This window comes from Salmo salar, chromosome 01, assembly GCF_965601325.2.
Source record: "Salmo salar chromosome 01, fSalSal1, whole genome shotgun sequence".
NCBI lineage: Eukaryota > Metazoa > Chordata > Actinopteri > Salmoniformes > Salmonidae > Salmo > Salmo salar.
Genome location: NC_138291.1, coordinates 49,800,055 through 49,816,666, shown reverse-complemented (window position 1 = coordinate 49,816,666; position 16,612 = coordinate 49,800,055).

The following is a 16,612-nucleotide window of genomic DNA, read 5'->3' as shown; positions in this document are numbered from 1 at the left end:
TCATTTTCGTGACACAAAAACAGTGACCCCGGTCATGCCGAACTATCGACATTCTGGACAGGCCTAAAAAAACATTTTAAAACCATTTTCACAAAAAATTGCAGATTTTTTTTTTTCATTTTCGTGACACAAAAACAGTGACCCCGGTCATGCCGAACTAGCCACATTCTGGACAGGCCTAAAAAAACATTTTAAAACCATTTTCACAAAAAATTGCACATTTCTATTTTGTCCCTAAAAACGATGACTCCGATCATGCCGAAAAAGCGACATTCTGGACAGGCCTAAAAAAACATTTTAAAACCATTTTCACAAAAAATTGCAGATTTTTTTTTTTCATTTTCGTGACACAAAAACAGTGACCCCGGTTATGCCGAACTAGCGACATTCTGGACAGGCCTAAAAAAAACATTTTAAAACCATTTTCACAAAAAATTGCAGATTTCTATTTTTCATTTTCGTGACACAAAAACAGTGACCCCGGTCATGCCGAACTAGCGACATTTTGGACAGGCCTAAAAAAACACATTTTAGAACCATTTTCAAAAAAAAAGCTCAGAATTTTTTTTTTCATTTTTTGACACAAAAACAGTGACCCCGGTCATGCCGAACTAGCGACATTCTGGACAGGCCTAAAAAAACATTTTAAAACCATTTTCACAAAAAATTGCAGATTTCTATTTTGTCCCTAAAAACGATGACTCCGATCATGCCGAAAAAGCGACATTCTGGACAGGCCTAAAAAAAATTGTTAAAACCATTTTCACAAAAAATTGCAGATTTTTTTTTTTCATTTTCGTGACACAAAAACAGTGACCCCGGTCATGCCGAACTAGCCACATTCTGGACAGGCCTAAAAAAACATTTTAAAACCATTTTCACAAAAAATTGCACATTTCTATTTTGTCCCTAAAAACGATGACTCCGATCATGCCGAAAAAGCGACATTCTGGACAGGCCTAAAAAAACATTTTAAAACCATTTTCACAAAAAATTGCAGATATTTTTTTTTCATTTTCGTGACACAAAAACAGTGACCCCGGTTATGCCGAACTAGCGACATTCTGGACAGGCCTAAAAAAAACATTTTAAAACCATTTTCACAAAAAATTGCAGATTTCTATTTTTCATTTTCGTGACACAAAAACAGTGACCCCGGTCATGCCGAACTAGCGACATTTTGGACAGGCCTAAAAAAACACATTTTAGAACCATTTTCAAAAAAAAAGCTCAGAATTTTTTTTTTCATTTTTTGACACAAAAACAGTGACCCCGGTCATGCCGAACTAGCGACATTCTGGACAGGCCTAAAAAAACATTTTAAAACCATTTTCACAAAAAATTGCAGATTTCTATTTTGTCCCTAAAAACGATGACTCCGATCATGCCGAAAAAGCGACATTCTGGACAGGCCTAAAAAAAATTGTTAAAACCATTTTCACAAAAAATTGCAGATTTTTTTTTTTCATTTTCGTGACACAAAAACAGTGACCCCGGTCATGCCGAACTAGCGACATTCTGGACAGGCCTAAAAAAAACATTTTTAAACTATTTTCACAAAAAATTGCAGATATTTTTTTTTCATTTTCGTGACACAAAAACAGTGACCCCGGTCATGCCGAACTAGCGACATTCTGGACAGGCCTAAAAAAACATTTTAAAACCATTTTCACAAAAAATTGTAGATTATTATTTTTGTCACCAAAAAGGATGAATCCAATCATGCCGAACTAGCGACATTTTGGACAGGCCTAAAAAAACACATTTTAGAACCATTTTCAAAAAAAAAGCTCAGAATTTTTTTTTTCATTTTTTGACACAAAAACAGTGACCCCGGTCATGCCGAACTAGCGACATTCTGGACAGGCCTAAAAAAACATTTTAAAACCATTTTCACAAAAAATTGCACATTTCTATTTTGTCCCTAAAAACGATGACTCCGATCATGCCGAAAAAGCGACATTCTGGACAGGCCTAAAAAAAATTGTTAAAACCATTTTCACAAAAAATTGCAGATTTTTTTTTTTCATTTTCGTGACACAAAAACAGTGACCCCGGTCATGCCGAACTAGCGACATTCTGGACAGGCCTAAAAAAACATTTTAAAACCATTTTCACAAAAAATTGCTGATATTTTTTTTTCATTTTCGTGACACAAAAACAGTGATGCCGAACTAGCGACATTCTGGACAGGCCTAAAAAAACATTTTAAAACCATTTTCACAAAAAATTGCAGATTTCTATTTTTCATTTTCCTGACACAAAAACAGTGACCCCGGTCATGCCGAACTAGCGACATTCTGGACAGGCCTAAAAAAACATTTTAAAACCATTTTCACAAAAAATTGCAGATTTCTATATTGTCCCTAAAAACGATGACTCCGATCATGCCGAAAAAGTGACATTCTGGACAGGCCTAAAAAAAATTGTTAAAACCATTTACACAAAAAATTGCAGATTTCTATATTGTCCCTAAAAACGATGACTCCGATCATGCCGAAAAAGCGACATTCTGGACAGGCCTAAAAAAAATTGTTAAAACCATTTTCACAAAAAATTGCAGATTTTTTTTTTTCATTTTCGTGACACAAAAACAGTGACCCCGGTCATGCCGAACTAGCGGACATTCTGGACAGGCCTAAAAAAACATTTTAAAACCATTTTCACAAAAAATTGCAGATATTTTTTTTTCATTTTCGTGACACAAAAACAGTGACCCCGGTTATGCCGAACTAGCGACATTCTGGACAGGCCTAAAAAAACATTTTAAAACCATTTTCACAAAAAATTGCAGATTTCTATTTTTCATTTTCGTGACACAAAAACAGTGACCCCGGTCATGCCGAACTAGCGACATTTTGGACAGGCCTAAAAAAACACATTTTAGAAATATTTTCAAAAAAAAAGCTCAGAATTTTTTTTTTCATTTTTTGACACAAAAACAGTGACCCCGGTCATGCCGAACTAGCGACATTCTGGACAGGCCTAAAAAAACATTTTAAAACCATTTTCACAAAAAATTGCAGATTTCTATATTGTCCCTAAAAACGATGACTCCGATCATGCCGAAAAAGTGACATTCTGGACAGGCCTAAAAAAAATTGTTAAAACCATTTTCACAAAAAATTGCAGATTTTTTTTTTTCATTTTCGTGACACAAAAAAAGTGACCCCGGTCATGCCGAACTAGCGACATTCTGGACAGGCCTAAAAAAACATTTTAAAACCATTTTCACAAAAAATTGCAGATATTTTTTTTTCATTTTCGTGACACAAAAACAGTGACCCCGGTTATGCCGAACTAGCGACATTCTGGACAGGCCTAAAAAAAACATTTTAAAACCATTTTCACAAAAAATTGCAGATTTCTATTTTGTCCCTAAAAACGATGACTCCGATCATGCCGAAAAAGCGACATTCTGGACAGGCCTAAAAAAAATTGTTAAAACCATTTTCACAAAAAAATTGCAGATTTTTTTTTTTCATTTTCGTGACACAAAAACAGTGACCCCGGTCATGCCGAACTAGCGGACATTCTGGACAGGCCTAAAAAAACATTTTAAAACCATTTTCACAAAAAATTGCAGATATTTTTTTTTCATTTTCGTGACACAAAAACAGTGACCCCGGTTATGCCGAACTAGCGACATTCTGGACAGGCCTAAAAAAACATTTTAAAACCATTTTCACAAAAAATTGCAGATTTCTATTTTTCATTTTCGTGACACAAAAACAGTGACCCCGGTCATGCCGAACTAGCGACATTTTGGACAGGCCTAAAAAAACACATTTTAGAACCATTTTCAAAAAAAAAGCTCAGAATTTTTTTTTCATTTTTTGACACAAAAACAGTGACCCCGGTCATGCCGAACTAGCGACATTCTGGACAGGCCTAAAAAAACATTTTAAAACCATTTTCACAAAAAATTGCAGATTTCTATATTGTCCCTAAAAACGATGACTCCGATCATGCGGAAAAAGTGACATTCTGGACAGGCCTAAAAAAAATTGTTAAAACCATTTTCACAAAAAATTGCTGATTTTTTTTTTTCATTTTCGTGACACAAAAACAGTGACCCCGGTCATGCCGAACTAGCGACATTCTGGACAGGCCTAAAAAAACATTTTAAAACCATTTTCACAAAAAATTGCAGATATTTTTTTTTCATTTTCGTGACACAAAAACAGTGACCCCGGTTATGCCGAACTAGCGACATTCTGGACAGGCCTAAAAAAACATTTTAAAACCATTTTCACAAAAAATTGCAGATTTCTATTTTTCATTTTCGTGACACAAAAACAGTGACCCCGGTCATGCCGAACTAGCGACATTTTGGACAGGCCTAAAAAAACACATTTTAGAAATATTTTCAAAAAAAAAGCTCAGAATTTTTTTTTTCATTTTTTGACACAAAAACAGTGACCCCGGTCATGCCGAACTAGCGACATTCTGGACAGGCCTAAAAAACATTTTAAAACCATTTTCACAAAAAATTGCAGATTTCTATATTGTCCCTAAAAACGATGACTCCGATCATGCCGAAAAAGTGACATTCTGGACAGGCCTAAAAAAAATTGTTAAAACCATTTTCACAAAAAATTGCAGATTTTTTTTTTTCATTTTCGTGACACAAAAACAGTGACCCCGGTCATGCCGAACTAGCGACATTCTGGACAGGCCTAAAAAAACATTTTAAAACCATTTTCACAAAAAATTGCAGATATTTTTTTTTCATTTTCGTGACACAAAAACAGTGACCCCGGTTATGCCGAACTAGCGACATTCTGGACAGGCCTAAAAAAAACATTTTAAAACAATTTTCACAAAAAATTGCAGATTTCTATTTTTCATTTTCGTGACACAAAAACAGTGACCCCGGTCATGCCGAACTAGCGACATTTTGGACAGGCCTAAAAAAACACATTTTAGAACCATTTTTAAAAAAAAAGCTCAGAATTTTTTTTTTCATTTTTTGACACAAAAACAGTGACCCCGGTCATGCCGAACTAGCGACATTCTGGACAGGCCTAAAAAAACATTTTAAAACCATTTTCACAAAAAATTGCAGATTTCTATATTGTCCCTAAAAACGATGACTCCGATCATGCCGAAAAAGTGACATTCTGGACAGGCCTAAAAAAAATTGTTAAAACCATTTTCACAAAAAATTGCAGATTTCTATATTGTCCCTAAAAACGATGACTCCGATCATGCCGAAAAAGCGACATTCTGGACAGGCATAAAAAAAATTGTTAAAACCATTTTCACAAAAAATTGCAGATTTTTTTTTTCATTTTCGTGACACAAAAACAGTGACCCCGGTCATGTCGAACTAGCGACATTTTGGACAGGCCTAAAAAAACACATTTTAGAACCATTTTCAAAAAAAAAGCTCAGAATTTTTTTTTGCATTTTTTGACACAAAAACAGTGACCCCGGTCATGCCGAACTAGCGACATTCTGGACAGGCCTAAAAAACATTTTAAAACCATTTTCACAAAAAATTGCAGATTTCTATATTGTCCCTAAAAACGATGACTCCGATCATGCCGAAAAAGTGACATTCTGGACAGGCCTAAAAAAAATTGTTAAAACCATTTACACAAAAAATTGCAGATTTCTATATTGTCCCTAAAAACGATGACTCCGATCATGCCGAACTAGCGACATTCTGGACAGGCCTAAAAAAACATTTTAAAACCATTTTCACAAAAAATTGTAGATTATTATTTTTGTCACCAAAAACGATGACTCCAATCATGCCGAACTAGCGACATTTTGGGCAGGCCTAAAAAAACACATTTTAGAACCATTTTCAAAAAAAAAGCTCAGAATTTTTTTTTTCATTTTTTGACACAAAAACAGTGACCCCGGTCATGCCGAACTAGCCACATTCTGGACAGGCCTAAAAAAACATTTTAAAACCATTTTCACAAAAAATTGCACATTTCTATTTTGTCCCTAAAAACGATGACTCCGATCATGCCGAAAAAGCGACATTCTGGACAGGCCTAAAAAAAATTGTTAAAACCATTTTCACAAAAAATTTCAGATATTTTTTTTTCATTTTCGTGACACAAAAACAGTGACCCCGGTTATGCCGAACTAGCGACATTCTGGACAGGCCTAAAAAAACATTTTAAAACCATTTTCACAAAAAATTGCAGATTTCTATTTTTCATTTTCGTGACAGTGACCCCGGTCATGCAGAACTAGCGACATTCTGGACAGGCCTAAAAAAACATTTTAAAACCATTTTCACAAAAAATTGCAGATTTCTATATTGTCCCTTAAAACGATGACTCCGATCATGCCGAAAAAGTGACATTCTGGACAGGCCTAAAAAAAATTGTTAAAACCATTTACACAAAAAATTGCAGATTTCTATATTGTCCCTAAAAACGATGACTCCGATCATGCCGAAAAAGCGACATTCTGGACAGGCCTAAAAAAAATTGTTAAAACCATTTTCACAAAAAATTGCAGATTTTTTTTTTTCATTTTCGTGACACAAAAACAGTGACCCCGGTCATGCCGAACTAGCGACATTCTGGACAGGCCTAAAAAAACATTTTAAAACCATTTTCACAAAAAATTGCAGATATTTTTTTTTCATTTTCGTGACACAAAAACAGTGACCCCGGTTATGCCGAAGTAGCGACATTCTGGACAGGCCTAAAAAAAACATTTTAAAACCATTTTCACAAAAAATTGCAGATTTCTATTTTTCATTTTCGTGACACAAAAACAGTGACCCCGGTCATGCCGAACTAGCGACATTTTGGACAGGCCTAAAAAAACACATTTTTAGAACCATTTTCAAAAAAAAAGCTCAGAATTTTTTTTTTCATTTTTTGACACAAAAACAGTGACCCCGGTCATGCCGAACTAGCGACATTCTGGACAGGCCTAAAAAAACATTTTAAAACCATTTTCACAAAAAAATGCAGATTTCTATATTGTCCCTAAAAACGATGACTCCGATCATGCCGAAAATGTGACATTCTGGACAGGCCTAAAAAAAATTGTTAAAACCATTTTCACAAAAAATTGCAGATTTTTTTTTTTCATTTTCGTGACACAAAAACAGTGACCCCGGTCATGCCGAACTAGCGACATTCTGGACAGGCCTAAAAAAACATTTTAAAACCATTTTCACAAAAAATTGCAGATTTCTATTTTTCATTTTCGTGACACAAAAACAGTGACCCCGGTCATGCCGAACTAGCGACATTTTGGACAGGCCTAAAAAAACACATTTTAGAACCATTTTTAAAAAAAAAGCTCAGAATTTTTTTTTTCATTTTTTGACACAAAAACAGTGACCCCGGTCATGCCGAACTAGCGACATTCTGGACAGGCCTAAAAAAACATTTTAAAACCATTTTCACAAAAAATTGCAGATTTCTATATTGTCCCTAAAAACGATGACTCCGATCATGCCGAAAAAGTGACATTCTGGACAGGCCTAAAAAAAATTGTTAAAACCATTTTCACAAAAAATTGCAGATTTCTATATTGTCCCTAAAAACGATGACTCCGATCATGCCGAAAAAGCGACATTCTGGACAGGCATAAAAAAAATTGTTAAAACCATTTTCACAAAAAATTGCAGATTTTTTTTTTCATTTTCGTGACACAAAAACAGTGACCCCGGTCATGTCGAACTAGCGACATTTTGGACAGGCCTAAAAAAACACATTTTAGAACCATTTTCAAAAAAAAAGCTCAGAATTTTTTTTTGCATTTTTTGACACAAAAACAGTGACCCCGGTCATGCCGAACTAGCGACATTCTGGACAGGCCTAAAAAACATTTTAAAACCATTTTCACAAAAAATTGCAGATTTCTATATTGTCCCTAAAAACGATGACTCCGATCATGCCGAAAAAGTGACATTCTGGACAGGCCTAAAAAAAATTGTTAAAACCATTTACACAAAAAATTGCAGATTTCTATATTGTCCCTAAAAACGATGACTCCGATCATGCCGAACTAGCGACATTCTGGACAGGCCTAAAAAAACATTTTAAAACCATTTTCACAAAAAATTGTAGATTATTATTTTTGTCACCAAAAACGATGACTCCAATCATGCCGAACTAGCGACATTTTGGGCAGGCCTAAAAAAACACATTTTAGAACCATTTTCAAAAAAAAAGCTCAGAATTTTTTTTTTCATTTTTTGACACAAAAACAGTGACCCCGGTCATGCCGAACTAGCCACATTCTGGACAGGCCTAAAAAAACATTTTAAAACCATTTTCACAAAAAATTGCACATTTCTATTTTGTCCCTAAAAACGATGACTCCGATCATGCCGAAAAAGCGACATTCTGGACAGGCCTAAAAAAAATTGTTAAAACCATTTTCACAAAAAATTTCAGATATTTTTTTTTCATTTTCGTGACACAAAAACAGTGACCCCGGTTATGCCGAACTAGCGACATTCTGGACAGGCCTAAAAAAACATTTTAAAACCATTTTCACAAAAAATTGCAGATTTCTATTTTTCATTTTCGTGACAGTGACCCCGGTCATGCAGAACTAGCGACATTCTGGACAGGCCTAAAAAAACATTTTAAAACCATTTTCACAAAAAATTGCAGATTTCTATATTGTCCCTTAAAACGATGACTCCGATCATGCCGAAAAAGTGACATTCTGGACAGGCCTAAAAAAAATTGTTAAAACCATTTACACAAAAAATTGCAGATTTCTATATTGTCCCTAAAAACGATGACTCCGATCATGCCGAAAAAGCGACATTCTGGACAGGCCTAAAAAAAATTGTTAAAACCATTTTCACAAAAAATTGCAGATTTTTTTTTTCATTTTCGTGACACAAAAACAGTGACCCCGGTCATGCCGAACTAGCGACATTCTGGACAGGCCTAAAAAAACATTTTAAAACCATTTTCACAAAAAATTGCAGATTTCTATTTTGTCCCTAAAAACGATGACTCCGATCATGCCGAAAAAGCGACATTCTGGACAGGCCTAAAAAAAATTGTTAAAACCATTTTCACAAAAAATTGCAGATTTTTTTTTTTCATTTTCGTGACACAAAAACAGTGACCCCGGTCATGCCGAACTAGCGGACATTCTGGACAGGCCTAAAAAAACATTTGAAAACCATTTTCACAAAAAATTGCAGATTTCTATATTGTCCCTAAAAACGATGACTCCGATCATGCCGAAAAAGTGACATTCTGGACAGGCCTAAAAAAATTGTTAAAACCATTTTCACAAAAAATTGCAGATTTTTTTTTTTCATTTTCGTGACACAAAAACAGTGACCCCGGTCATGCCGAACTAGCGACATTCTGGACAGGCCTAAAAAAACATTTTAAAACCATTTTCACAAAAAATTGCAGATATTTTTTTTTCATTTTCGTGACACAAAAACAGTGACCCCGGTTATGCCGAACTAGCGACATTCTGGACAGGCCTAAAAAAACATTTTAAAACCATTTTCACAAAAAATTGCAGATTTCTATTTTTCATTTTCGTGACACAAAAACAGTGACCCCGGTCATGCCGAACTAGCGACATTTTGGACAGGCCTAAAAAAACACATTTTAGAACCATTTTCAAAAAAAAAGCTCAGAATTTTTTTTTCATTTTTTGACACAAAAACAGTGACCCCGGTCATGCCGAACTAGCGACATTCTGGACAGGCCTAAAAAAACATTTTAAAACCATTTTCACAAAAAATTGCAGATTTCTATATTGTCCCTAAAAACGATGACTCCGATCATGCCGAAAAAGTGACATTCTGGACAGGCCTAAAAAAAATTGTTAAAACCATTTACACAAAAAATTGCAGATTTCTATATTGTCCCTAAAAACGATGACTCCGATCATGCCGAAAAAGCGACATTCTGGACAGGCCTAAAAAAAATTGTTAAAACCATTTTCACAAAAAATTGCAGATTTTTTTTTTCATTTTCGTGACACAAAAACAGTGACCCCGGTCATGCCGAACTAGCGACATTCTGGACAGGCCTAAAAAAACATTTTAAAACCATTTTCACAAAAAATTGCAGATTTCTATTTTGTCCCTAAAAACGATGACTCCGATCATGCCGAAAAAGCGACATTCTGGACAGGCCTAAAAAAAATGGTTAAAACCATTTTCACACAAAATTGCAGATTTTTTTTTTTCATTTTCGTGACACAAAAACAGTGACCCCGGTCATGCCGAACTAGCGGACATTCTGGACAGGCCTAAAAAAACATTTTAAAACCATTTTCACAAAAAATTGCAGATATTTTTTTTTCATTTTCGTGACACAAAAACAGTGACCCCGGTTATGCCGAACTAGCGACATTCTGGACAGGCCTAAAAAAACATTTTAAAACCATTTTCACAAAAAATTGCAGATTTCTATTTTTCATTTTCGTGACACAAAAACAGTGACCCCGGTCATGCCGAACTAGCGACATTTTGGACAGGCCTAAAAAAACACATTTTAGAACCATTTTCAAAAAAAAAGCTCAGAATTTTTTTTTCATTTTTTGACACAAAAACAGTGACCCCGGTCATGCCGAACTAGCGACATTCTGGACAGGCCTAAAAAAACATTTTAAAACCATTTTCACAAAAAATTGCAGATTTCTATATTGTCCCTAAAAACGATGACTCCGATCATGCCGAAAAAGTGACATTCTGGACAGGCCTAAAAAAAATTGTTAAAACCATTTTCACAAAAAATTGCAGATTTTTTTTTTTCATTTTCGTGACACAAAAACAGTGACCCCGGTCATGCCGAACTAGCGACATTCTGGACAGGCCTAAAAAAACATTTTAAAACCATTTTCACAAAAAATTGCAGATATTTTTTTTTCATTTTAGTGACACAAAAACAGTGATGCCGAACTAGCGACATTCTGGACAGGCCTAAAAAAACATTTTAAAACCATTTTCACAAAAAATTGCAGATTTCTATTTTTCATTTTCGTGACACAAAAACAGTGACCCCGGTCATGCCGAACTAGCGACATTTTGGACAGGCCTAAAAAAACACATTTTAGAACCATTTTCAAAAAAAAAGCTCAGAATTTTTTTTTTCATTTTCGTGACACAAAAACAGTGACCCCGGTCATGCCGAACTAGCGACATTCTGGACAGGCCTAAAAAAACATTTTAAAACCATTTTCACAAAAAATTGCAGATATTTTTTTTTCATTTTCGTGACACAAAAACAGTGACCCCGGTTATGCCGAGGCCTGTCCGAACATTCTGGACAGGCCTAAAAAAACATTTTAAAACCATTTTCACAAAAAATTGCAGATTTCTATTTTTCATTTTCGTGACACAAAAACAGTGACCCCGGTCATGCCGAACTAGCGACATTTTGGACAGGCCTAAAAAAACACATTTTAGAACCATTTTCAAAAAAAAAGCTCAGAATTTTTTTTTTCATTTTTTGACACAAAAACAGTGACCCCGGTCATGCCGAACTAGCGACATTCTGGACAGGCCTAAAAAAACACATTTTAGAACCATTTTCACAAAAAATTGCAGATATTTTTTTTTCATTTTCGTGACACAAAAACAGTGACCCCGGTTATGCCGAACTAGCGACATTCTGGACAGGCCTAAAAAAACATTTTAAAACCATTTTCACAAAAAATTGCAGATTTCTATTTTTCATTTTCGTGACACAAAAACAGTGACCCCGGTCATGCCGAACTAGCGACATTTTGGACAGGCCTAAAAAAACATTTTAAAACCATTTTCACAAAAAATTGCAGATTTCTATATTGTCCCTAAAAACGATGACTCCGATCATGCCGAAAAAGTGACATTCTGGACAGGCCTAAAAAAAATTGTTAAAACCATTTACACAAAAAATTGCAGATTTCTATATTGTCCCTAAAAACGATGACTCCGATCATGCCGAAAAAGTGACATTCTGGACAGGCCTAAAAAAAATTGTTAAAACCATTTTCACAAAAAATTGCAGATTTTTTTTTTCATTTTCGTGACACAAAAACAGTGACCCCGGTCATGTCGAACTAGCGACATTTTTGACAGGCCTAAAAAAACACATTTTAGAACCATTTTTAAAAAAAAAGCTCAGAATTTTTTTTTTCATTTTTTGACACAAAAACAGTGACCCCGGTCATGCCGAACTAGCGACATTCTGGACAGGCCTAAAAAAACATTTTAAAACCATTTTCACAAAAAATTGCAGATTTCTATATTGTCCCTAAAAACGATGACTCCGATCATGCCGAAAAAGTGACATTCTGGACAGGCCTAAAAAAAATTGTTAAAACCATTTTCACAAAAAATTGCAGATTTTTTTTTTTTCATTTTCGTGACACAAAAACAGTGACCCCGGTCATGCCGAACTAGCGACATTCTGGACAGGCCTAAAAAAACATTTTAAAACCATTTTCACAAAAAATTGCAGATATTTTTTTTTCATTTTCGTGACACAAAAACAGTGACCCCGGTTATGCCGAACTAGCGACATTCTGGACAGGCCTAAAAAAACATTTTAAAACCATTTTCACAAAAAATTGCAGATTTCTATATTGTCCCTAAAAACGATGACTCCGATCATGCCGAAAAAGTGACATTCTGGACAGGCCTAAAAAAAATTGTTAAAACCATTTACACAAAAAATTGCAGATTTCTATATTGTCCCTAAAAACGATGACTCCGATCATGCCGAAAAAGTGACATTCTGGACAGGCCTAAAAAAAATTGTTAAAACCATTTTCACAAAAAATTGCAGATTTTTTTTTTCATTTTCGTGACACAAAAACAGTGACCCCGGTCATGTCGAACTAGCGACATTTTTGACAGGCCTAAAAAAACACATTTTAGAACCATTTTTAAAAAAAAAGCTCAGAATTTTTTTTTTCATTTTTTGACACAAAAACAGTGACCCCGGTCATGCCGAACTAGCGACATTCTGGACAGGCCTAAAAAAACATTTTAAAACCATTTTCACAAAAAATTGCAGATTTCTATATTGTCCCTAAAAACGATGACTCCGATCATGCCGAAAAAGTGACATTCTGGACAGGCCTAAAAAAAATTGTTAAAACCATTTTCACAAAAAAATTGCAGATTTTTTTTTTTTCATTTTCGTGACACAAAAACAGTGACCCCGGTCATGCCGAACTAGCGACATTCTGGACAGGCCTAAAAAAACATTTTAAAACCATTTTCACAAAAAATTGCAGATATTTTTTTTTCATTTTCGTGACACAAAAACAGTGACCCCGGTTATGCCGAACTAGCGACATTCTGGACAGGCCTAAAAAAACATTTTAAAACCATTTTCACAAAAAATTGCAGATTTCTATTTTTCATTTTCGTGACACAAAAACAGTGACCCCGGTCATGCCGAACTAGCGACATTTTGGACAGGCCTAAAAAAACATTTTAAAACCATTTTCACAAAAAATTGCAGATTTCTATATTGTCCCTAAAAACGATGACTCCGATCATGCCGAAAAAGTGACATTCTGGACAGGCCTAAAAAAAATTGTTAAAACCATTTACACAAAAAATTGCAGATTTCTATATTGTCCCTAAAAACGATGACTCCGATCATGCCGAAAAAGTGACATTCTGGACAGGCCTAAAAAAAATTGTTAAAACCATTTTCACAAAAAATTGCAGATTTTTTTTTTCATTTTCGTGACACAAAAACAGTGACCCCGGTCATGTCGAACTAGCGACATTTTTGACAGGCCTAAAAAAACACATTTTAGAACCATTTTCAAAAAAAAAGCACAGAATTTTTTTTTTCATTTTTTGACACAAAAACAGTGACCCCGGTCATGCCGAACTAGCGACATTCTGGACAGGCCTAAAAAAACATTTTAAAACCATTTTCACAAAAAATTGCAGATTTCTATATTGTCCCTAAAAACGATGACTCCGATCATGCCGAAAAAGTGACATTCTGGACAGGCCTAAAAAAAATTGTTAAAACCATTTACACAAAAAATTGCAGATTTCTATATTGTCCCTAAAAACGATGACTCCGATCATGCCGAAAAAGCGACATTCTGGACAGGCCTAAAAAAAATTGTTAAAACCATTTTCACAAAAAATTGCAGATTTTTTTTTTCATTTTCGTGACACAAAAACAGTGACCCCGGTCATGTCGAACTAGCGACATTTTGGACAGGCCTAAAAAAACACATTTTAGAACCATTTTCAAAAAAAAAGCACAGAATTTTTTTTTTCATTTTTTGACACAAAAACAGTGACCCCGGTCATGCCGAACTAGCGACATTCTGGACAGGCCTAAAAAAACATTTTAAAACCATTTTCACAAAAAATTGCAGATTTCTATATTGTCCCTAAAAACGATGACTCCGATCATGCCGAAAAAGTGACATTCTGGACAGGCCTAAAAAAAATTGTTAAAACCATTTACACAAAAAATTGCAGATTTCTATATTGTCCCTAAAAACGATGACTCCGATCATGCCGAAAAAGCGACATTCTGGACAGGCCTAAAAAAAATTGTTAAAACCATTTTCACAAAAAATTGCAGATTTTTTTTTTCATTTTCGTGACACAAAAACAGTGACCCCGGTCATGCCGAACTAGCGACATTCTGGACAGGCCTAAAAAAACATTTTAAAACCATTTTCACAAAAAATTGCAGATTTCTATTTTGTCCCTAAAAACGATGACTCCGATCATGCCGAAAAAGCGACATTCTGGACAGGCCTAAAAAAAATGGTTAAAACCATTTTCACACAAAATTGCAGATTTTTTTTTTTCATTTTCGTGACACAAAAACAGTGACCCCGGTCATGCCGAACTAGCGGACATTCTGGACAGGCCTAAAAAAACATTTTAAAACCATTTTCACAAAAAATTGCAGATATTTTTTTTTCATTTTCGTGACACAAAAACAGTGACCCCGGTTATGCCGAACTAGCGACATTCTGGACAGGCCTAAAAAAACATTTTAAAACCATTTTCACAAAAAATTGCAGATTTCTATTTTTCATTTTCGTGACACAAAAACAGTGACCCCGGTCATGCCGAACTAGCGACATTTTGGACAGGCCTAAAAAAACACATTTTAGAACCATTTTCAAAAAAAAAGCTCAGAATTTTTTTTTCATTTTTTGACACAAAAACAGTGACCCCGGTCATGCCGAACTAGCGACATTCTGGACAGGCCTAAAAAAACATTTTAAAACCATTTTCACAAAAAATTGCAGATTTCTATATTGTCCCTAAAAACGATGACTCCGATCATGCCGAAAAAGTGACATTCTGGACAGGCCTAAAAAAAATTGTTAAAACCATTTTCACAAAAAATTGCAGATTTTTTTTTTTCATTTTCGTGACACAAAAACAGTGACCCCGGTCATGCCGAACTAGCGACATTCTGGACAGGCCTAAAAAAACATTTTAAAACCATTTTCACAAAAAATTGCAGATATTTTTTTTTCATTTTAGTGACACAAAAACAGTGATGCCGAACTAGCGACATTCTGGACAGGCCTAAAAAAACATTTTAAAACCATTTTCACAAAAAATTGCAGATTTCTATTTTTCATTTTCGTGACACAAAAACAGTGACCCCGGTCATGCCGAACTAGCGACATTTTGGACAGGCCTAAAAAAACACATTTTAGAACCATTTTCAAAAAAAAAGCTCAGAATTTTTTTTTTCATTTTCGTGACACAAAAACAGTGACCCCGGTCATGCCGAACTAGCGACATTCTGGACAGGCCTAAAAAAACATTTTAAAACCATTTTCACAAAAAATTGCAGATATTTTTTTTTCATTTTCGTGACACAAAAACAGTGACCCCGGTTATGCCGAGGCCTGTCCGAACATTCTGGACAGGCCTAAAAAAACATTTTAAAACCATTTTCACAAAAAATTGCAGATTTCTATTTTTCATTTTCGTGACACAAAAACAGTGACCCCGGTCATGCCGAACTAGCGACATTTTGGACAGGCCTAAAAAAACACATTTTAGAACCATTTTCAAAAAAAAAGCTCAGAATTTTTTTTTTCATTTTTTGACACAAAAACAGTGACCCCGGTCATGCCGAACTAGCGACATTCTGGACAGGCCTAAAAAAACATTTTAAAACCATTTTCACAAAAAATTGCAGATTTCTATATTGTCCCTAAAAACGATGACTCCGATCATGCCGAAAAAGTGACATTCTGGACAGGCCTAAAAAAAATTGTTAAAACCATTTTCACAAAAAATTGCAGATTTTTTTTTTTTCATTTTCGTGACACAAAAACAGTGACCCCGGTCATGCCGAACTAGCGACATTCTGGACAGGCCTAAAAAAACATTTTAAAACCATTTTCACAAAAAATTGCAGATATTTTTTTTTCATTTTCGTGACACAAAAACAGTGACCCCGGTTATGCCGAACTAGCGACATTCTGGACAGGCCTAAAAAAACATTTTAAAACCATTTTCACAAAAAATTGCAGATTTCTATTTTTCATTTTCGTGACACAAAAACAGTGACCCCGGTCATGCCGAACTAGCGACATTTTGGACAGGCCTAAAAAAACATTTTAAAACCATTTTCACAAAAAATTGCAGATTTCTATATTGTCCCTAAAAACGATGACTCCG